The sequence below is a fragment of the Columba livia genome, chromosome 13 (assembly GCF_036013475.1).
Source record: "Columba livia isolate bColLiv1 breed racing homer chromosome 13, bColLiv1.pat.W.v2, whole genome shotgun sequence".
NCBI lineage: Eukaryota > Metazoa > Chordata > Aves > Columbiformes > Columbidae > Columba > Columba livia.
The window spans coordinates 1,120,353-1,144,185 of NC_088614.1; the positions used below are offsets into that span (position 1 = coordinate 1,120,353).

Here is a 23,833-nt window from a genome sequence, read left to right on the forward strand (position 1 = left end):
AGAACACCACAAAATAAAGGCAACTTCCATTTAAGTTGTAGGAATATCTCTGCTTGTCTTAGAGTAACAAAAGGGAAACAAGATTCTAAAAGAGCAAGAATAACTAATTCTCGTCCATTTTTGCATTCCCCTAATTAAATGCCAGAGACAGGTTCTGTACTCCCCTACAGACTGAATAAATGTACAGAACCACCAGGAAGAGCTGCCCTCCAAAATCTTTGAGAACTGAAGATTTCATATGGAAATAAATGGCTGTTTGAATAATAGTTGACTGGTTGCTGGCTCTGTTTTCTTAATGAGTGTATAAAATTGAATTATATGGCTTTTTTTAAGCAAACATGGGTATTTTAGGGAGAAATGTAAAGGACTTATTAACTATTAATTGGACTCAAGCCCAATGGTTCAACTTCTCGCTTTGCTGCTTTTACTTTTAAAATGCCAAATTATCTGTAGGAAGCAAAGAGGATTCCCAGCTACAGAGCCCCAAATAGTGTCCTGCTGTTCTTCAACCAGGATCGAGACAAAGACAGTGGAGAACATTGGGAGCTACATCATGCTTGGAATGTCATGAGGAATGGGCTTTCCAAGTCTTGGAGAGAGAGTGGAAATGTCTTGGGAGTCTCAGGGCAAGGCAGATGTCCTTCATTCAAAGTGCAGGTGATGGAAGCAAATGCTTTTAAAATGTCATTATTTCCAACACTCGGGTGGTCTGGTCGTAGCCCCCACACCTCCAATCAGTGCTGCTGGCTCAGTGTTCCAGGTCGTTCCTCAGACAAGAAACATATTCTCACCCTAATTGTTCTCTCAGGGTATTCCTGACCCTTTAAACAAACTTTTGGAGAACCTGTTATAAAACATGAAAGTATATCTTGGAATAAGACCTATAAACGTGCTATTATAGATGGACTTGCTATCCTAGAAGATTAGTTAAATGCTTAGGAGTCCAACCATGGACAAATTACCCTGGCTATTCATTGTGGTTTGAGCATCCCACAGAAATAGGGGCTGGCTGGACTGGGCAGGTCTTGAGGAACCCATGGGTGGCGTCACAGATTTAAAGACCCCTATAGGAACAGGAGCATCAGGACCCGTGTCCCAGGGTCTGATGGTTGACTGTGAGATTGGAGTGTAGATACAGTCACCCACTTCACCAATAGGAAACCATGCGCTTGTGGTAAAACTGTTCTTTGTGTGTTTAGCGGAGCGACATTTGAACAGAAGCGTTTATTTCAAAAGGCATCACAGTGCACACGCAGGAACCTGAGGAGGTTTGTGTCACAATCTGTTAGTTTGAAACCGGACCAGGACCAACTCACTGCAGGGGAGTCTGGTGTGTTTTGCTGCTGGCAGCAAAATGATTAGTTGAAAAATAATCTTATAGAGAGCTGCTTGCTGATTAAAGAAAAAAGAGACTGTTCCCTGTGTTAGGAATCTTCCTCATTTTTGAGGAACAGCTAATGCATTATTGTTCAATAACCATTGCAATTTGAATGACTAATTTAGCTAATTATAGGTATTTAGGAACTCGTTATGTCTTCAGCTTGAAGTTAACTTTTTTGCAATAAATAGATGTATGAAAGAGGCAAACAAACTGCCTATCAGAAAATAGAAGGCTATAGAATCATTTCTGGAATATTTCCAGTGCAATGAAAGAATAATTGGTAACCAGATTATTAGAAAGAAAATGGCCCTTAATCTACTGAGGGTTTTGGAAGCAATAACGTATTAGGTCCAAATTATATTAAGTACTTAAATGTTTCAGTTCTTGGGTGCTTGGCTGGAATGTTGCCCCTATTCCATCTTACCTCAAGCTTTACAATTTAGATAAATTCACCCAAGTATGGCCATAGTCCCAGCAGGATCAGGGCAGGATCTTGTCTTAAAGCTGACCTAAATAATTCAAGTAAATGCAGTGAACAACCCAAAATTTATATATAGATTAAAATAAATCTAGAAAACATTTTGACTTTGTTTTGTTTCATTTGAGTTGGTTTGCAGTCAAATTGGAAGACATCTTCATATTTTAACCAAAAAAAAAACCTTTGAGCAAAAAGAAAATATAAATACAGCACCACTGCTACAGAGGGGGTTTGTGAAGCTGTTATTAAGACTATTTGGGATTATAGTCCCTGTGCTATTCCTTACGGTGTACGATAGTGGTTGTGGTTTCCATGCCGTTGCACCAATGGCAGTGTTACAGTTGTGTTCTTGCTTTGTGCTCCCCTGTGTGATATAGGATTCGCTTCTGATTTCTTTTTCTGCAATATTTCTTTTCCTCTCAAAGTGTTTGTTTTGGTCATTTTTTTCAAAAACGTAACTATTGTCTTATGTACCAAAACATTCCAAACATTGCTTAAATATGGTGGAAGTATGAAACGTGTTCACACAATCTAATACAAACATAATAAAACCAACTTCCTCTAAATTTAAGTCTCTTTAGAACATGTATTACTCTTATTTAGCTTTAAAACAACCAACTTTTTTTTTTTTTTAATTATTTTTTCTTTTTAAAATGGAACCTTAGTGATTGTCTGTAATTTCTTCCTTTCTGAATCCCTGTCTCCAAGTGTACATGCCTGGGAGGTTGGTGAGCTGCTTGGAGCAGATCTACAAGTCTGTCTTGTTTTAGGTGCTAGTCCCATTATGTGCTTACAATTTTGTGCCCAATTTTGACTGTGCAAAAACCAGAGTGCAGCAAGCGCTTTAGATCTGCGTGTGTGTATAAACAGGGCTGGAGAAGGTGATCCTACTCAGCAGGGAATGAACTTGGGACGATTTGGTGACTTTGCTGTGCTCTGGAGCGCAAGTTTTTTATTTGCTTAGAAGTTCTGGGGTCAGGACCAAATGTACAGAGCTGGTGAGTCCAAGGGGAAGGAGGAATAAACAGAACACGCTGGGAAGGAGGATGAGAAGTTGAGTGATAGAGGAGGGATCACAGAATCCCAGAGTGTCTGGGGTTGGAAGGGCCCTGGAAAGCTCATCCAGAGCAATCCCCCCATGGAGCAGGAACACCCAGATGAGGTTACACAGGAAGGTGTCCAGGCGGGTTGGAATGTCTGCACAGAAGGAGACTCCACAACCTCCCTGGGCAGCCAGGTCATAAACGTGCAAATTCTTTACATTTGGACACAAAATACACCTTTGTATTAAAGATCTAGATCCAGCATTGCCCTTTGAATTTATCAGCTTCCATTTCCTAATTCTTGGTGACTGTGTGCCCCGCAAGTTTGTGGATTTATCTGCTGGTGCTGATAGACCCTCAGAGCCCCCGGACTCTTGCTGACGAGCCTCCTTTGGCCATTTCAGTGGTGCAGGCACATCCAGATACGTTCTCTGCGTCAAAAACTGTTCACTGCTGAAGTGCCTTGTGGCCAGTGTCATCTTCTAAAGCACTTCTCAAGACAAGCTTATTCTTACTAAGGTCCCTTTGGCGACATGAGCAATAATTTCTGCTATGTTTTGTGGCTTGTGGTTTGAATCACCCTTTAAGGATACACTCGGGGCTGAAATTCTGTTTGCACTATTAACTCTTATTCTGTAGCAACTCGTTTAAGAACACCAGATAGTCTGTAAATAGACATTTTATTAATATTTTGTTGAAAAACGATAAATTCTGTTCCTGTTAAAACAGAGTTGTGCAGCCTCTGCAATGTAACCTTGAAATCTCAAAACTCTTTTAAAGGCCTTCCGTTGTTTTCTCTGATTAATTTTGCAGTGTAAGTATCGAAGTCTAATGTAGTTGGTCAGAATGAATGCTGTGTTTGGCAGTAGGAGGTGGTCGGTTCTTCCCAGTCAGGCTCCACACAAATAGAACAGGGACAAGAGGCACATCCATGTGCGTATCAGGACAATCTCAGGAGATTTTCCTTTTCATTCTACCCCACCATTGCACATGGCCTATTTTGTGTGAGAGTCTGATGGAGCAGAGACTGTCATTGATGTTGCTGGACCTCTGGACCTGTTTGTACTGTTATTAGAGACAATTTAAAGGGCTTTCATACATACAGAATGAGGATTTCCAAGAATTAAGCAGAAGCTCTAAGGGAAAAGGGACCTGGGGGTCCTGGGGACAGCAGGGTGACCACGAGCCAGCACTGGGCCCTTGTGGCCAGGAAGCCAATGGTACCTGGGGTGGGTTAGAAGGGGGTGGTCAGTAGGTCAGAGAGGTTCTCCTGCCCCTCTGCTCTGCCCTGGGGAGACCACACCTGGAATCTTGTGTCCAGTTGTGGCCCCTCAGTTCCAGCAGGACAGGGAACTGCTGGAGAGAGTCCAGCGCAGCCACCAAGATGCTGAAGGGAGTGGAGCATCTCCCGTGTGAGGAAAGGCTGAGGGAGCTGGGGCTCTGGAGCTGGACAAGAGGAGACTGAGGGGGGACTCATTCCAGGGGATCAATATGGAAAGGGGAGTGTCAGGAGGATGGAGCCAGGCTCTTCTGGTGACAACCAGTGACAGGACAAGGGGCAATGGGTGCAAACTGGAACACAGGAGGTTCCACTTGAATATGAGAAGCAACTTGTTTGGGGTGAGGGTGGCAGAGCCTGGCCCAGGCTGCCCAGGGAGGTTGTGGAGTCTCCTTCTGTGCAGACATTCCAACCCGCCTGGACACCTTCCTGTGTAACCTCATCTGGGTGTTCCTGCTCCATGGGGGGATTGCACTGGATGAGCTTTCCAGGGCCCTTCCAACCCCTGACCCTCTGGGATTCTGGGATTTTGTGACTCCTTAGAATGCTCTTGAATCCCAGCTTTTGTTGAGAAAATAGATGTTTTTGGTCCAGACTGGAAAGCAAAATGCAGACCAGTTTTCTTTCTGCAGGTCAGGTGGCTCCCATGCAGCAAAGAGTCAATGAGAGCACCCAAAACCTTCTGAGAATGGTTCAAATGAAATTGTGCTGTAATTAATGAACTGGAGCGTTAGCCATGGACAGCAGCAAACAGTTTGTCCAGTTCTGTGTGAGGAGGAAGCGTTTTTCCCTATTCACTCCTGTCTAGGCACCCGCAAAGCAGTTCTGACTTGGCTGCCAAACACAAGTTTATCTTGTTACAACACCTTCCTGAGCAGTCATGGAGTCCCACTGAAATATTAATATATCTTCTAACTGCAAGCTTAACGCTGTGTTTCTACTGTCGCATCCAATACGTTGCTATGAGAACTGTTGGTAAGTACTTACCTGGAATTATTGAAGGACTTGACCTTCTTCTGTGAAGCATTAGCAACATTATTGAGTTCTCTTTTAATAGTTTTTTTGTCATCTCTGCCCTTGCAAGTCCCTTCTTCCAAATCTTATAGCTTATTAGTTTATATGCTATTTTCATTGCAATTATAGCTGTTACAGGGATGTTTTGTTACCTTTTGAACACGTTGTCACCATGCATCATTTTTAGCCCCTCATTGCTCCTTATTAGAGGTTATTTAAGCTCTCGGCTCTAACTGGATAATGAAGCACGCTTAGGATATAAACTAGCAAAAGCTTATGTAAAGGTTGTCGCATAGGTGACAGTCTGCGGTGGTTTATTGGGGCTTTTGTGTGTGATCTCTTAGATTAGTTAAATGTAATAGAAATGTACATAAATGTCAGATAGCTGGTGCAGCCTCTGCTGGAAGGACTTCATGGATGTGCTGGAATACGTGAGCTCTCTGCAGCTCCAGCTCACCTCTGCTGTGCTGCCACCTTCTTCTGCTCTGTTTGCTTTCTTCACCATTGCACATCAAACAGAACAGGATGAATGTGTGAGGTGAATCGCTTTGGCTAGTTGAGGAAAACCTTGGGAGCCTAAAAAAAAATATTTCAGTTATCATTTTGCTTACATCTTGTTTGGTGAGTGTGTGGCCTCAGTGTGTATTAACCCAGCATGTCAGGATGTGGAATGTATTTATGAATTCTCACAACATCCTTGTGACATGAAGAGGTTTGAGGCACACAGCCGGACTGCAGAGATCCACCAGCACCATGCAGAGTACTTGAAAGGACCCTATAAGGATGGGGACAGACTTTTGAGCAGGGCCTGTTGCAATAGGACAAGGGGTGATGGTTTGAAACCAAAGGAGGGAGATTCAGGCTGGACATGAGGAAGGAATTGTTGGCCCTGAGGGTGGTGAGAGCCTGGCCCAGGTTGGCCAGAGAGGTGGTAGATGAACCATCCCTGGAGACATCCCAGGCCAGGCTGGACGGGGCTCTGAGCAACCTGAGCTGGTGAAGATGTCCCTGCTCATGGCAGGGGGGGCACTGGGGGAGCTGGGGAGGGCCCTTCAACACAAACCATTCTGTGACTCTGTGAGGACTGAGGACAGCCCATTGGTGGTGACATCCTGAGCATGTCCCTCAGGAGCTCCATGGATGCAGATGAAGCCCCACATGAGCCTGGTGCTGCCTGGGGAGCACTTGTGGGAGAGACCTCAAAGCATCATTAGCACAAACCTGTGTGTTCTCTGGCAACTGAGTCACTGAAACTACATCTTGAAACTGAATCCATGTCTCCTGAGTCCTACATTGACATCCTAGACCGTTCTTCTTTGCATCTCTACATGTGAGCTAATTTCACTTTGGTTTTCATCTGTCAGAGATTGTATAAACTTCAAAGTTTTCTGTTCACACCCTTTTCCTTCTCTAATTACACAGATTTCTTATGTTGTGCATTTTGAGAATTTACTCTCGGGGAATTACGGGGTGGACGCTGTGCTGCTTCCTAAAGCAACTCAGCATGAAGTGTATTGGCAGAACAGAAACCTAATCCCAGGCACTTGTACCCTTTAGAAGTGCCTTTAAAAGTTAGGGGCATCCACAAATTATCTCTGCCCATTTATTTGCAATGATTAAATTAATGAATTCCTCAGCATTCGTCCTCTTCAGTTTCAGGAGCAAGTTGCTACTATGGGCTGAATTGCTTGATTGAAATCTGCAGAATGAACCAGGGACTGCGGTACTGCCATTTCAAAAGGTTTTACCAAAAAAATCCAAGTAAAACAGAGAAATTAGCTGGTACTTGTTACCTGCTGTGTTGTGGGTGAGCGGAGCAGTCACATTTAATTGCAATAAGGTCCTCTGGCCAGAGGATACGGCACCGTCTGCAAGATATTGGCAAGTAAGCTGGTGTGTACTTCAAAATGTGCATCAGTCCTTTCAGTCTGCGGGAAGGACGTGGGGGTTAAAATGATATACTGAGACATCCCAAGAGACAGAGCAGAGTGTATGTTTCCAGAGCAATCTGTCATAGAAATCATGTTTGTGTATACTATTCCATAGTATAATATTTAATATTTAAAAAAATGCTGCAGTGGTAGCTTTCTATACGTTTTAGGACAGTTATAATATTCTGAAATATTATAGTGTTTGATTTTTAAAGTAATTCCAATAAAAGCTAATTACAAGCACTCTGAATCAATTCTGTCTGATTTTCCTGCAAATTAGTGACTATAGGCCAGGCTACACTTTTTCTATCAATCACTGTCAGATGTCAATGGATTTCCTGCTATATAACTCAGAGCAAAATGTGACCGTTTAATTCCGCAAACAGTAATAACAACAGTGAACACTAGAGAGTCTGTATTTGGATTCTGAGGAGTTGATTTTTCTCTTAAATTTCATTTATAGACTGTTGTTAATAGTATTGTTTCCTTTCTCGTCGCATCCTTGCGAGCGGGGTTCACAGACGCTCTTGCTCCTTATTATAAAATCCTTTTGCAGTGAAGTCGGGCCACCTGTGCTAATTACGGTACGGAGACACCGCCGTGTAATATACAGCGTCGCTTAAGCCCTGTTCATAAAGCCCTGATTTTCAAATGTTCGGTGCATTACAATAAGCTTTGGGTTGGGCTAAATTGCACTATTGATTTTTTTTTTTTGTAATTAGGTTCTAATGAATTGTATTCACTGAATTGTACGTCTATCAAGGGACTTGAAAGATTGGACGGTGATCATTTCATTCACTTTATTTATTTTTATTGTGTCTAACAGTAGAGAGCTCCTGGAAATCTTTTCTAGGTATCAGGACCTTTGGGGTTTTTTCAGCCTCTTTAAAGTCCAGCTCTCGCTTTTCTGTAGCATAATATTAATGGAATGTGTAAGATCATAGGAATTTCCTTGCCTGAAAGCTGTTGAAGTAATCCAGCTCGTAGAAATGTCTGTTTTCATACTGTTTTCTCCTCTGCACCATTTGGGATAAAGTGCTTGGTCAATAAGGGGTTTTGTTTGATTTATGCTCCTTTATGGTTGCTTATATTTGTTTTAATCTTAAGTGCTGGGCACTAAAAGCTGCTTTTTGTTGCTGATGCTTAATCAAGTATCATGGCAGCAGATAATGCCCCGTTCTGATTTGGTTACATGCACCATATTCTTCTACATACATGGATGAAATAGTACTTATACAGGTTAGTTTGTTCTTCAAAGGCCCACACTATCTGTTATCACTTTGTAATCCTGACTACGTTTCACTCTTCCAATGGCAAATCACATCTTTTCCTGAAATAGTGAAGTAGTTTTAAAATTCCTGTCTTTCATTAGTTATTTCTGTATGCATGTGTAAGCTTTTCTCATTTCTTGCCTAACATACCTGACTTTCCACTGTGCTGCACAGCAATCGAGTGGAGTCCTGGCTCAACTTGGGTTTGTTGTGGGTCCAGGTCAGTGTCCCCCAAAAGCAGAAGAGCTGCTGAATGCTTAATGCGATTACAGCTAATCCCAGCAGCACATTAACTCGTCCTTCCAACCACACCAGTGCTGAGGGCTCCGAGACCCCAGTTATTAATGGTAACGTGAGCTCGGATACGGGGCTGTGAGCATCTCAAAGTGGTTCTGGGGCTCTGCTGCAGCCCAGAATTGTTCGAAGGTACAAACCAACGCTAATGCATCCCACAGAGGTCTGGTGTATGAGCTGGACTTCTCTCCAGAGCTCTTGGAAGGGGATTTTGGGATGTAACACAGAGCAATACTGCGCAGGGCTGGAGGAGGGACCTTCGCATTGTTCTGGGACCTCAAGTCAACAAGTCACCGAACCTTTCCATGCTTTTGTTCCTCCTACATACCTTTATCCTGCCTTTTATAATAAATCTGTAATATTTTAGCCTTTCCTATTGAAAAAGCAGATATTTCCTAATCTATTTTACTGTTTTAACCATTGGCCATTGAAAAAAACCCCAAAATATTCCAGCTTTGTTTTATTCTGTGCGGTTTGCACTTTGTTAAGAATCAGTTCAGCCACATGCACAGGAATTCCAGCTTGCTGTATTTTACCATTTCATTTCAATAAACATGTTCATCGAGAGGATTTATATCCTTCAAACTAAATATTAGACATACCCTCAGTTCCCTGTTAGATTTAAGCAGCAACCCGGTGAATTGGCGCTTAGCTGGGAATCTGTTGTGTCTTCCAGAACTATTTGGTCAGAAGGGCCTGTATTGGGCAATTAAAACAAAGAATAGAGCTATTACAGCTGTGCCAAAAAACCACTTGGAAATTTGTGCACAGCCATTTCCACAGAGAAATACGCACTTCACACATGTGGCCGTGTGCTTTAGTGCCAGCAGTTTAGGTTTATGGTGTGAATGCACCTGTAAGGCTTGATTTTAAAATTTGCTCATGCAGAATTTTGCTTTTTAATTACGCGTTTTTTTTCCCCTCTGGATAAAATTTGCATATATTTGCATATTTGCGGTGTATTTTTAGAAGGGGTCATGGTAAATTGAACTGATAGAGTTAGGTATACGCAAGTATGGAACTTAAGTGAATATAAACCAGGATAGGTATCCCAAGGTGGAAAATTCAGATGTGGCTGAAATGTGGAAAATCTGTTTTCTCTTTGGCTAAGGAAGAAACTTCCAATCACAATAATGATTTTGTTATTACTGTCAGGATATTTAATACTGATATTAATTTGCTCTCTTTCTGGCCATGAACTAGTTTACTAATAGCGTCAGTTGTAATCATAACATAAGGGCCGTTTGTGCAAAATAGTGACAGGCTGTTCATTGGTTATTAGCAGCTGTTCACAAGCAGTGCGGGTAGTAATGATTTGTTTTCCTTTAGAACATTTTAATACAACATTAGTAATGGTGTGTATGAGCCTCTGGGGCGAGACATGGAGACAAGAACAGATCTGTGGAAGCAACAGCAGATGTTTCCACCTGAGCAGCTTCCTCCTTGTCTCCTCTTAGAAATAAAGCTTACCTCTGTCATACGTTTCATTTACAAATTCCTTTTCCTGTGTATTCCCTCAGTTTAAATCCACGCGATCGAGCAGGACAATACCTAAAGTGAAGTGAATGGGATATTTAGTGAAATAAGTAAATATTACACAGAAGCAACTCATTCTGCTCAGTTGCACTGGATGAATTTCCAAACAGGTGAAGCTTGAGTTTCTATAGATATATTAATACTTTTTAACTCTTGCTTCTGAACATTGTCTAGTCTGGTGTGTTCCACTGAAGCCAAACATGTCATTGAAGAGAGGATGAAAGTGGTAGGAAAACAATGCAACAAGGAAATGTAGAAGAAGCCGTTGTCCCCCAGCAAATAAAAAAGTCATAGAATTAAGAAAGTTCTAAATCAACAAGATTTACTTACATCATCTTGTCTATCCCTGTGTTAATACCAGAATAGTTCTTTCCAGCAAATTTGCAAATGTTCAATCCATGTTAAGGTTCCTTAGATGGCTGGGGTTCAACAGACGCGCTTAGGAGATCATTCCAGGCTCAGATACTTCTAGGTAATGTTAACATTTCTGTTCCAAGTTCAGCCTTTGCTCTGTTGCATCCTATTACTCCTTGGGCCACATTAATTTTTTCCTGTTCTTGGTATGTATGTACTTCAGACACCTAACGATGTTATCGTTGATCCCTCAGCTTAGAAACAGCTAACAAGAAAAACCTGCCTCGGTAGTACAGGACGTGGGGGACACGGCGTTTTGTACCTGCTGGGTACAGCTTCAACGGTACCACAATGCTTTTGCAAAATATAAGAGGAATTAAAATCTGGTGGCGTTTTTTTTCCTCTTCATTCTTGAGGTTTTTTTTAATTGATACGATCTTTTCAATTAATTTTTCCAATGGTTGGATCAGACTGGGATCTTTAAATCATCCAAAATGTGAAACTTGTCCTGCTTGGGAGGTTAAATACCCCGTTAAGTGCTGAGTTATTCCTGCTCAATCCTGTGTCACCAGGGGACCAAGTTCACCTTGTTTCCCAGTTGTAGATACCAAAATGGTTTTCCAGGAGGTTATTTACAACACACACACACACATGTTGCTTTGCTGAGGGTATCATTGGTTCCTTCCATTAGTGATTTTTCTGGTTTCCTTCTAACTTCTAGTTATCCACGTTGCTGCTTGTGTTGGAACTGCGGAATTTCCATAAGAGAAAGCGTGGTTTTGTCAAGGTAAGTGAGCAAAACTGTTAAGATTGCAAATACTCTGGTGGTAGGAAGGTTGGTTTGCCTGTGACACGTTGTGGTGCCGTTATCTGTGTGTAAATACCCCAGGAATGATTCAGCTGAAGAGTGAACTGGCCAGCAAACGGTGTTGGTTGCTTATGAAACTGATCTCAGAAAAGAAACGTATCAGAGCTACCAGCAAATATTTCTCCATAAACTGACAAATTTAACATTCAGATGACTATAATTTGTATAGCTTTCTGAAACTGTGTTATAACTAGCACAAAAGCTGAACACTGATGAATTTATCTATAAACTCCGAAGACATATCTTGGTCATTTCTCACAGCTCCCTCAGCTCTGAATACTCCTGGTTTACTCCCCAAACATTCTCTTCTGTTCTTCTTTATGCCATGAAATAGAACATCATCATTCTGTCAAAGTACAGACTAGTAATAAAGAAAAGAATTGAAGTTATTTGAATGAGGCTAAATAAATAACATCCCGTCTTTGATTAGCTGATTAGTTTCTGAATGTCTATTTGATCATTACCGATGCTTTCTTTTGCATGCGTTCTCTATCTGTATAGTTTTTAATACTGAACGAGCTATACCCACCGTTAAAACCTGAAAGCGCTGCAGTGGTTCGGTTCTGGTTCTGGTTCTGATCCAGGCCAGTGCTGGCTCACAAATAGGCTTTGAACTTGCTAAAATGGGTTTATGCCAATGGACCGGTGGAGTCTGGACAATAAGGCCCATCAGACAGTTTCCAGATACTGCTGGTAGCAATAACCGAGTTCCCCACTCGAGAACATGTTGGGAGGATATTTTAATTAGATTTGGCCCTCGCAGAAGCAAGTGGTGGCGATGAAATGCTGGTGAACAATGGGACAGGGAGGGAAGAAAAGGAAACAGAGGACTGAGAGGCTGTGGCGTAAAACTGGTCTATAGATTTTAATGGGTGCAAACACTGAACTGGAAGAGATCTCCTGTAGATAACTACTGTTCTAAACTTTCTGCTATCAGTGCTTTTTGGTGTTTAGTTCTGTTGCAAGTTTCAGTGGAGGCTTCTGTTCCCATCTGAGAGAAAATAATAGGTCACTGTTTTGGTGGGATTTTTTGCCTACTGAAATAAGTTAACTTATGACTGTTTACTGTCCTTCAGTACGAAAGAACTCATTTCCCTTTTGGTATTACTACTGTTCTCTGATTAAATGATCGTAACTCTTGCAATCACAAGAAAGAGTTAAGGAAAACACTGAAGCTTTGCGTTTCTAAAGAACATAACGGGATAGAATATTTAGGAAAGTGTAATCTAAGAGAGTCGTAAATATTAGTGGCATTATATCTAGAAACATAAAGCAATTTAGTAATTACGGCCCCAGTATGCCTTATATTTAATATATTAATTTTATTTGCATACATCAGGTATATACATAGAAACCCCAAAGTCATCTCTGTCAGATTGCCTGGATCTATGAGCCAGGTAAACATCTGCAGCCGGTACAAAAAGTGCGCTTAGCCCAGCGATTTCTCAGCGCCGCATAAAAAGTGCTGCTCACAAACCTTCCTGGTAATTGAGCCAGGACATAAAACAGCATCTGCAAATGGTTGACACTTGATCCCAAAGCAAGGAATCATCGCTGGGCTGCAGAGGGCACATCGAGCACCGCGTACCCAGAAATGCAGGACAGCAAACGGCCAAATACAGCCGTCTGAAATACTTGGGATAAGGCTGACTGATTAAGGTCTATGTTATTATTATTGTCAAATTCAACTTTATCCTCATTAAAAGACATATATATATATGGCTGATTCAGAAAATGTTATCCTGGCAGTAAAAATGAATGTCTGTCCAAGGCTGTCTGCCAAAGACGTCTCAACGTTGGCTCGTTTGTGTCTTGCTAATTTTAACGGTGATTTGTTAATGTAATAATTTTCAGAGTTGCTACTATAAACCAGAGCTAAAGTACTATGAGGAAGATGGGGAAGCCTGTGCATGTAAATGTAATTTCGGATGGTCTTCACCTGAGTCTAAGCATAGAATGAAAGTTTTGCCTAAACAACGTGTATTTCTCCCAACAAACCTGTTCTAAGAAGTTGCATCTTTAGCTGTGTAGGAAAGATTGATGCAGCCAAATAATTTGAATAAAAGTTGCTAATATTTTTCTAGATCCTTCGACAAACTAATATGAACTGCTTGTATAGGCTTGCTGGGTTTTCTCCAGTAGACACAAGGACAGGAATCTCAAGACAGTATATTAGTAACATAATTAAAACATCAAATTCAGAGATACCCAAACAAGTCCCAGCTGGCACTATCATTATCCCTTGAAATTACTTTGCTATTTAATAAATGTTATGTGGTGAGATCATGATCATGGGCATGTCCGATTGGCTGAACATCAGCATTTCACATGAAAATGGTCTTGAAGTTACTTGTGGAATGTAATTGTGACAAACAGTAAACCTTTCATGGTAATCAATCACCAAATTAAAGAGAAGGCTTTAAAAACTTATTTTTGTGACTATAGAATACAGATAATGGAGAAAGCATCTCTTTTTGCAGATCATATTCCATTTATGTGAATATGACTGCTGTAACTATTGTTTTTCTGATATTTTTTTTTTCTCTGATGGGTTTCTGAACTACGAAATGTATCTGGTTTTCCTCTTCCATTGGTCACCATCCTTCCTCCAGCTCCTCTCATCTCTGTCTTTTGGCTGTTATCACATTTTATAGCTTGCACATCTAGCACTTCTTCGCTCTAAGTTAGGGAATGACCTATTAGAGAGCAGTGTAGGGAAAAGGGACCTGGGGGTCCTGGGGACAGCAGGGTGACCATGAGCCAGCACTGGGCCCTTGTGGCCAGGAAGCCAATGGTACCTGGGGTGGGTTAGAAGGGGGTGGTCAGTAGGTCAGAGAGGTTCTCCTGCCCCTCTGCTCTGCCCTGGGGAGACCACACCTGGAATATTGTGTCCAGCTGTGGCCCCTCAGTTCCAGCAGGACAGGGAACTGCTGGAGAGAGTCCAGCGCAGCCACCAAGATGCTGAAGGGAGTGGAGCATCTCCCGTGTGAGGAAAGGCTGAGGGAGCTGGGGCTCTGGAGCTGGACAAGAGGAGACTGAGGGGGGACTCATTCCTGGGGATCAATATGGAAAGGAGGAGTGCCAGGAGGATGGAGCCAGGCTCTTCTGGTGACAACCAGTGACAGGACAAGGGGCAATGGGTGCAAACTGGAACACAGGAGGTTCCACTGAAAGGTGAGAAGCAACTTGTTGGGGTGAGGGTGGCAGAGCCTGGCCCAGGCTGCCCAGGGGGGTTGTGGAGTCTCCTTCTGTGCAGACATTCCAACCCGCCTGGACACCTTCCTGTGTAACCTCATCTGGGTGTTCCTGCTCCATGGGGGGATTGCACTGGATGAGCTTTCCAGGGCCCTTCAACCCCTGACACTCTGGGATCCTGTGATTCTGTGAACCTCTAAAAGGCCAAAAGGAAGATTCACGTAAGTCTGGAGACAAGTAGTCAGGTCATCTAGTTTATGTCCTTTACACTGACTTTTGCTCATCAGGTGAGCTGCCGCTTGATAGACAGCACAGTTTAATTAGGTGCAGAGTACATCATCCATAGGCAAGGTACCGTGCTTCAGTTTTAATGGGAGTCTTAGTTATAAACACTTTATCTGCCATTGTTAGGAGAAAGAAGAAAAAAGCTGGGGCAATAAATAGTTCATCCGGGTCAGCATTCTAGGAAGTTCCTTTTTGAGAAACAAAAATCTTATGTGCCATGCATAGACAACGAGTAGTCAGAGTATTTAAAAATGAGGGGTATTTCTTGTCTTTACATCCTTGCTAGTGAGCAAAGGGATGCTGGAGAGAACAGACCCACAGCAGTTGGGAAAGGAATGAAAATGTTCCTAAAGAGCTTTGCTTTCTACTACATTGTTTTAAAAATCTATTTTGAATTTCCAAAAGCAGCGTTAGAAGCAAAATAAAGCTCACTTTTTATGATACAAAAAACTCATGAAAAAACATAGAAAATCCAAGAACACTTCCAAAGTAACTGTCTCTACCCAATAAATCTGGCTTTCTTCAAACTGGAGACACTTTTATTTCGCTCCAGCTGGATGGGGTTCTGCATGAACTACTGGAACTGTCATTTGTGTGTTCTCTCCATAAAACCAGTTAGACATCCTGAATTGATCTTAGTGCTGAAAGTGCATCTTTTTTTTCCTTTTTCCTAGAATATCTGCTAAATTCAAAACGCTGGCAATATTAATGAAGATGAATAAATACAGGACTCCTTAATGATACAGACTTTTTAATTGCCACTTGAAAAATGTTCTGTTTGAAGTCTCCAAAATTTACTTAAGAGGGGAAATAATGCAGATTCAGAGCCTCACTACAATTAGTGTATATGACCTTGGGCTTTACCTGAAGCTCGTAAGTACTTACACACGGGATGCAGCCGTTTGTCCTGCTCCAAAGGAAGGTGTTTAAGATATGTCAGATAAATTCTCCTCTAGAAATGCCCATTTCTTTCCGTGAGCTGCAAAGGGACCCCATTCAGCAGAAAAATGGGAATAATCCCCCTTCTTTCTCATGATTTCAAGGCCTGAGCTCTAATCTTTTATCCTCAATTAACATAGGAATGAAAGGATGATTTTCATGTCCTTTTTACTTCTATTTTAAGAAAGGAAACAGCGGTTTTGAGGGAAATCTGGAGTTGGTTTCTGTTAGCGCCCAATTACGCATTATTTAGAGAGGGGTAAATATTAGGATTTGAGAATCCCACACACGAGCAATAGATTTTTCTTTCTCTATGGAAAATAGCCCGTTTGCTTTACTGCCAAGCAGCGGCTGTTTCAATATGTTCAAGCCTCGCAGGCTGTGGTTCCGTGGGGTCAGCAGCGTGGGGTTCAGCACCCGCATCGCTGGAAAATGTCCCCGGGATGCAGGGAAAAACATGCTGAAGAAATGCAAACCATCGTTTAGCCAATTAGTTGGGAAAACGTGGGGTTTTTCAGCACGATGGGAATTAGCTTTGTTCATTTTTATTTGTTCTCGTTAAAATTTATCCACACAGAACAAAATATTTAGTCACAGGGCTGTTATTTATGGTTAGAATAGTATGTATCAATCCAAATAAGATTTTGAATACTCTGTTTATTAAAGGGCTTATGTGTCTCCTAGGTGATTGTAGGAACAACATACTGCCTAAAAACAGGGAAAATCCTTATTGTTTTGTAATGTAGTAGCAGAGCCTATAGCATCTTTTGTATATGGAATTTATTTGACTCTTTTAAACATGTAAATCCTCATTACAAGACTACACGTATTAGATTCTTCATTCCTGGAACAGGATTATCAATGTATTGGGTTTGGGGGGAAGTGCAAGAGACTGTAGGAAAATGCTCCTCAGTTTTACAGTTCCTGCGTGATGAACTGGGGCAACCAAAAGACAGACCCATGTGGGTCCATTTTTAAAAGTATAATTATCATCTTGTTTCGTATGAGATGAAGTTCTATTAAGGTTTTCTCAGTCTCTGGATGAATCTACTATAGATGTGAGAACTTGCAGATCAAAATCAAGAGCGGTTTTACGGGGAGGACCTTCCAGGCTTTCCACATAGTGATGAAATGTGATAGAAAGCAGCACAGTGTCAATAAATCTCCAGGAGAAAGGTCAGGCTTACATCGATGGGCAGAGCCGGCAAATACATTTGTTCCTGCAATGTCTGTGTTTTAAATGCCACCCTCTGATGAACCTGGTGCAGAAATACACTTTTGGGTTTGATGAGATGTCAGTTTTGTTCAGCGCTGATCAAATAAGATGAATGAAAGTGAAACAAGAACAAAAACATTACTTCTGTCATTTATATTTTTTTCATGCATTACGGGAAGTGGGTCAGTCAGGGAGATTTCTCTTAAACAAATAGCAATCACCGCACACTATCACCCATTGATCTGTTTCACAGCAGGCAATGGCCTGTTTGTCAGAAAGGACATACAATTCAAATACCACGGGATACGTGGAAATGCCCATGACAGGTTTGAAAAGTCTCTTCCGCTCGTTCTGCTTGCCAAGCCGTCCCCCTCCATGAATCAATCTCGGCTGCAGAGGCAGCGCCTTGCAACATGCTTCCAGATCTACCCAAAAGCGTAGCTTAAAGATTCTCTAATGTAATCTAGCACTTAGCAAAAAGCATTTCTTTTTGATATTGTAAAGGTATAAAAACCACCTGGCAAAGTGGCATTTGCATGAGCTGAGCTGGCTTTTTGCCCCCCGTAGCAATTTGAAGGCCCGGTGCTTATGCCAAGCGATGTGTCCTGTCACTAATTCATCTTCACAAAACGTTATCAAATGCGAGGGTCCACACGTCCCGTAGGATTGTAAGTGTTCATTTAAGAAACAAAAGTGGATAAACCGTTTTGAAAATATGACACTTCCTTTTGCACTTAATTTGCTGGTGAGATTATTTTAAAGTGTTTAAATGTCATAATCTGCTCTGAATGATTCTAAGCAACTTTCATGTGTCTGGAATGAGACAACCAAACTCAAATATAAGCACCGAAATAAGTGGCTGGAATTCCTGAGCCTTTGTAACCTGTGTGGAGGTAAATGATATTGCCAGTTTATCACCTGCATGTCAGAACAGCTGAAAACAATACAAAAAATAGTGGTTGACAGTCAAATAGAGAATGTCTGCTTTATATGAGTTATATATTTGAATAACTAAATTACTTCACTTTGCCTGACAAGTTGTCTTAGTTGATCCTAAAATCCATATCTTCTTCTGAATATGTGTATTTGAATGCAGTGGCTCCCATAAGCAGAACAGGTTTGATTTAATTAAAAGGACTATTGTTTATTTCTTTGGCCTGTAATTTATGGAGGTCACATAAAAAACCTGTAAGTCATCGTGAATGTCTGAAATTAACATTCCTCTAGTAATGAACTGAGGTGGGTGAGAAATACTGAGAACCTCTCACCTTCCGCTGAGATCTGGGTTCACAGGGAGCCCATAATCTTCACTTGAGCATTTTCCTTTTTAGAGGCAATAAAACCGCCCCACGTTTCAGCGAGCAGGGAGGAAATAACAGCGCTTGGGAATGGGAAAGTTGGTTATAGGAGCAAGTTAAAATGAGGAGAAAGACACCTACACCACCTGGCTGATTTCTTCCTGCTCTGTCCGCTTGTTGGATTGTATACAAATAGTGAAGTATTTACTATTCAATATAAAAACACTGCAGATCTTAACCATGGTAACCATTGTATCACTTGCTATTTACTCTACCTGTCTTACCCTTGCAATGCCGAGAAATGCCATTATAAGAAAAGCCTCAAAAGTGTTGATTATATTGTAGAAGCTTTTGAGGACCAAAAAGTCCATGTATAGTTTATATTCTCAATAGTTCTCCCTTTTTGAAACATGAAGAGTCCATAATGACAAGGGAAAATCTGAGAATGACTGTTATAGTATGGAAAATCTAAAGCTTATGGGAATTACTTCTTTTTCTTTCTGCTCTTTCTCTCCACTGTGTTGTAAGAAAACATCATCATTTGTATTGAATCCTATAATCTATAAAAATTAAGTAATATTGAGATTTGGGGATTTCAGCTATGCTTTACATTATGTGATGCTGTATAGTATGTTTACTTACATAGCAGCATGAAATGAGATTGTTAGTGAAAATAAATACGTAACATTTAGGGCAGTATTACAAGATATGCATCATTATACACACTTGCATTTATTACAAAAATGAGGCAAAACCTGGATTTCTTTAAAGCTTTACATGTTTCACCCTAAAGATCTACTGTGAAGTTTTCCTTTTGTATGGGAGAGGCAAGAAAGAATCTCTTAAACATTCCTTAAACATTCCAGCTACTGGTCTGCTGGTCCCTCCCAGAAGTCAGAGACCATTTGTGTGCAGTGTTGCATAATAACCCTTGTTTGGCCCATTTGTGTGGAGCTCGGTGTCAAGGCCTGGAACACGTCCCCTCCATGGAGGGCTGGGCTGCCCGGGGCAGCGTCAGGCCCTGGTTAAGCTCGGCTCCTGAGGAGGAGCTGCCTGGACCCGCTGAGCAGCCCCATGGGGTCCCACCTCCACCTCCAGGAGCCAAAGCTTAACCTGAGGCCTTTGGGCTTGTGCCTTGTGGGTGCTCAGCGGCAGCCAGGCTTGTGTCCTGGCTGATGGACCCCATCCCAGAGATGGGACCCTCTGCCTTGCACTTAGACCTGTGTGGTGACCGGGACTTGGCTACCACTGGTTGTTCAGCCTGGAGAGGAGAAGCTCCGGGAAGACCTTATTGTGGCCTTTCTGGACTGAAAAGGGGCTGAGAAGAAAGATGGGGACAGACTTTTCAGCAGGACCTGTTGTGACAGGACGAGGGGTGATAGTTTGAACTAAAAGAGGGAGATTCAGGCTGGACATGAGGAAGGAATTGTTGGCCCTGAGGGTGGTGAGAGCCTGGCCCAGGTTGGCCAGAGAGGTGGTAGATGAACCATCCCTGGAGACATCCCAGGCCAGGCTGGACGGGGCTCTGAGCAACCTGAGCTGGTGAAGATGTCCCTGCTCATGGCAGGGGGCACTGGGGAGCTGGGGAGGGCCCTTCAACACAAACCATCTGTGATTCTGTGAGGACTGAGGACAGGTGACACGCTCAGGACTGTGGTGACTTTCTGAGTGTGTCCCTCAGGAGCACCATGGATGTAGATGGAGCCCAACACGAGCCTGGCTGGTGCTGCCTGGGGAGCACTTGTGGGAGAGATCTCAAAGCATCATTAGCACAAACCTGTGTGTTCTCTGGCAACTGAGTCACTGAAACTACATTCTGTGATTCTGTGGTTTCCCCCGCTGGATTTTCCCTGCTTGCCTTGCTCTGGTACAGTGGGACGGCCCTTTAGTCTGAATCCTCTGTGGCTGCCACCTTGTTTTCCCAGCGTTCCCGGCTGCTCCACCATGCTGGAGACATGGAGAGGAGCTCTCAGCTCCAGCCTGGACATGGAAAGGACAAAGCAGACCTGCAGGAGAACACAGACCAACCTGTGGACTGTAGGGAGCCTGGAGCATCACCTTGTTCAGTGACCTAAAAGATCTTACCTTTCTGTAGCTAGATGGAGATCTTCCAGGTACAAACCAGGCTGCCCAATGTGTGGAATCCTTCCCGTTTTCCCCCTCTGACACTGTCCACTAACTCCCTGATTTTTATCTCTGAGATCTCTGTTAGATCACTGCGCACTCTAAAGCACCTTCCTTCCCATCATTACCATGTATAACTGACCTTTTTAACAGTGACAGAGAAAGTGTTCGGTGTTCATTTTGTAGATCCATGCAGAGAGACTTTTGGCTGCGTCCTCTTTACTCCTGCAGAGAAGGTGGCTGAGAGTCTTCTAATGACAATGAACTTAGTGACTATCTTCAGGGCATATTAATATTTGTGAATATTTTGATGACAGCAAGCAGTATCAAGAAGGGAAATGTTCTTGCAGTGGCAAATAATTTGGCTCACCTTTGCTGACTAAGCAGTTGTTGTTATATACGGTTTCCATTTGTACTTTATAAATTACTTTAATTTACAGTGCATTACATGGCCATGTTTCTAAATCCCCGTGCAATAATTTGCGTCCTTTCCCTTGATAGTTTAATTGTTTGTAATTTTTTTGTTAAGGTAACTTCTTGATAATCAAATCCAATAACTTCTTTCTCTTGCTTCTGAATAATAGATCTTTAGGTGCTGTTTATTCAGGGTATCCTAGGTACTTATTTTATATCACTTTCTAATCTGGGTAACACAAACATTATTATTCTTCTTATTCCCTGGGGACAGGGAAAAGCACCACAAAACCTTATTTCTTTACATAAATAAAAACCAGAACATTTAATTAGGTTTGTTAGCGTAACTGACAAATGTCCTGTATGTACTATACATGGGGTACATATATTGTGTATTCTCACACTTTAGTTGGAACTTTACAGGATTTTAATGTATTTGTGTAAAGAACAGTTTTAGTTACAAAAACTAAAGCTTCATCGTAATCAAATCTTTACAGGAGTTTTTAGTGGTCTAAACTCCACGACATCCGTGGGATGTTAAATTTAGGTGAGAATATTTGTCTAAAGAAAACTGTGGAAAAAAAAGAATCTAGAAATAATGTATCTCTAAATAAATGTGGCTTAAAGTCCTTCCAGTTTGATCATGAGCTCTGTGATGATAGTCTAAGGAAACTTTGTCTTCACAATCTCATTAGAAAACTCACAGAAGAGCACGTAACGTAATGGGTACGGAACTTAAAAATAAAACATATTTATCATTTTTGAAGGGCAAGTCAAACCTGCCTCTTCATTCACGGAATTTTCATACATCTAATTTTCTACGTCTGACTCTGATGTCATTTCCTACCGCTTTAAAAATGAAATAGTTCATCTAATAATTGCTTTGACCCTCACTAGCTGGTGAAAAGATTTTTTTTTTAATTACAATTTTTTTTATTACTATTTCACCATTTAAGACTTAAGAAACTAATCTACTGGTTTGCATCGTTGCTAAATACCAAATATATTAAGCTAACGCCACAGCTCAAATCTTCTATTGAAGGTTTTAGGGTGTGAGAACGGTAGACCTGTCACGATTAGCAATACGTAGCAGCTTTTGTGACATTGACTTTTGTACATTTTGGGCAGTAAAACTTTCCAAAGTAATTACTGGAAAACTTGATTCACTATTCAAAGTCACTATGTGCCCAGTCATAAATAATTAGAGAAAGGGAAGAATAATATGGAGAAAGTCAATTAAAGTCTCACTGTGTCAGTTAGAATCAAACATAAGAGTAAATAATTCTATTAAAATAAATTATTAGAATAGAAGTGTTTCCTAAATTTCCACTAACACACATTTCTCATTTCCCCCCTCTATTCCTTTGCTGTCCGCTGGTCTTTGACAACATTTCCCTGTGTGCTTTTTCATTTGTTCTTACTTTCTTAGAAACCAGTCCCGACTTACTCGAAATGGATATAATTCATGGGTGAGAACTGCAAATTGACCAGAAGTTGGGTGTTTTGCCATTTAGCCGCCCTCACTTTGGGTTTTGGATGGCTTTACCCTTTATTCTCCAGGAGGGACGCAGGACCTTACTGGTTGTAGTCACAGTTGTGCAAATACAGCGTATCTGCCTGTGGGATTGAGTCTGACCGAGGTTAATAAACAAGGGAAGATTCTCGTTGGGGTAGGGTTTGGCTTGTCTCCAGTGATGTCCCATCACTTTAAAGTAGGTTAGTGACGCTGGGAATAGGAAAGGAAAGCTCAGGCCGTGTCTCTTCCCCTTCCCAGCCTCCAGAAAGTGCTCTCCTGGCAATGTGGGGATTTCCCTGGTCAGCTCAGCACAAGTAGCTGAGTCAGATGCATAAAATAACCAACCCACAGTCCCTTGCCAAAAGCTCAGGCGCATCGTACTCATTGTTTAATTAGTTTAATAGTTACCGGTTTATTGGAGCAATAAAATATGCTATAGCTGTAGCGTGTCAATTCCAAACCGCTGTTCTTTCTTCAGAAGGGGCCCGGCCAGAGAGTATCCAACTGCTCTTCAAGGAATGAGATGGCTCCATGTTGGTGTCAACATGGGGAGTCTCCATCTGCAGTTGCAGAACTTATCCCAGAGGAAACTGTGATTCAGAGATCTCATTGAATGTATCTACATTTTAAATTAAAAATGAAGAATTTGGAGACCTGGCTCTACTGAAATGTCACTGAATTACTCTTTGAGCAGATATGGCTGATGCCAGTAGTCGTTTCTGAACGCTGTAGAAGATGAAGGAGGAGCAAGAGCTGAGGGGCAGGTGGGAAGCTACCAAGACACCCCTCCCTTGTGGGGAGGGTTGAAACACCTGGAGGTGTTTAGAAGGTGCATAGATGAGGTTTTTAGGGACACAGGTGAATAGACAAAGCTAGACTATACATATGTTTTGTGCAGAAATAGCCATTTGAATACTGTGGTTTTATTGTAAACATTTTGGGGGAAAGGAGTCATTAGTGAAGATGAGAGTGATGTTCATACATCAATTCTTAACAACAATCCAACTTGTCCAAAATTAGCAAAGAACTTATGCTTCGTTGGAGTAACTCCTGTGGTATACAGGTGTACAGAGGGGAATGCTTCATGCCAAATAGTCAGTATTAGCGGTCCAGTGTTAATATTTTCCAAGAGGGGAAGATTTTTGACAAGTGCGAGTGACCTAAATGTCCCCTGAAAACTCATTAAATACAGTAACATTTCTATGGCTACTTTTGAATTTTTCTTTTTATTTCTTTTAGTATGAAACTCAAAGAATAATTTCAAATTCAATTTCTAAATGATGCCCCAAAACTTTACCCAGGGTAGAAAATAATTTAAAAAAATAGCTTTATCTGTCTGTGAATGAAAAAGATATGTTCACCTTGTTTGCTGTTCAAAACACATGTGTGGTAAAACC

The 23,833-nt window shown here is 41.6% G+C and overlaps 1 long non-coding RNA gene across 5 annotated transcripts in view; it reads left to right on the plus strand.

The window, feature by feature from the left end:
- LOC110360364 (uncharacterized) overlaps positions 1-23,833 on the plus strand; it is a 258,116-nt gene that overhangs the window by 157,307 nt on the left and 76,976 nt on the right. For all 5 annotated transcript variants that reach the window (XR_010465861.1, XR_002416200.2, XR_010465862.1 and 2 more), the window contains exon 4: positions 11,303-11,368. This is a non-coding gene — a long non-coding RNA (uncharacterized LOC110360364). The remainder of the gene's footprint in view (positions 1-11,302; positions 11,369-23,833) is intronic.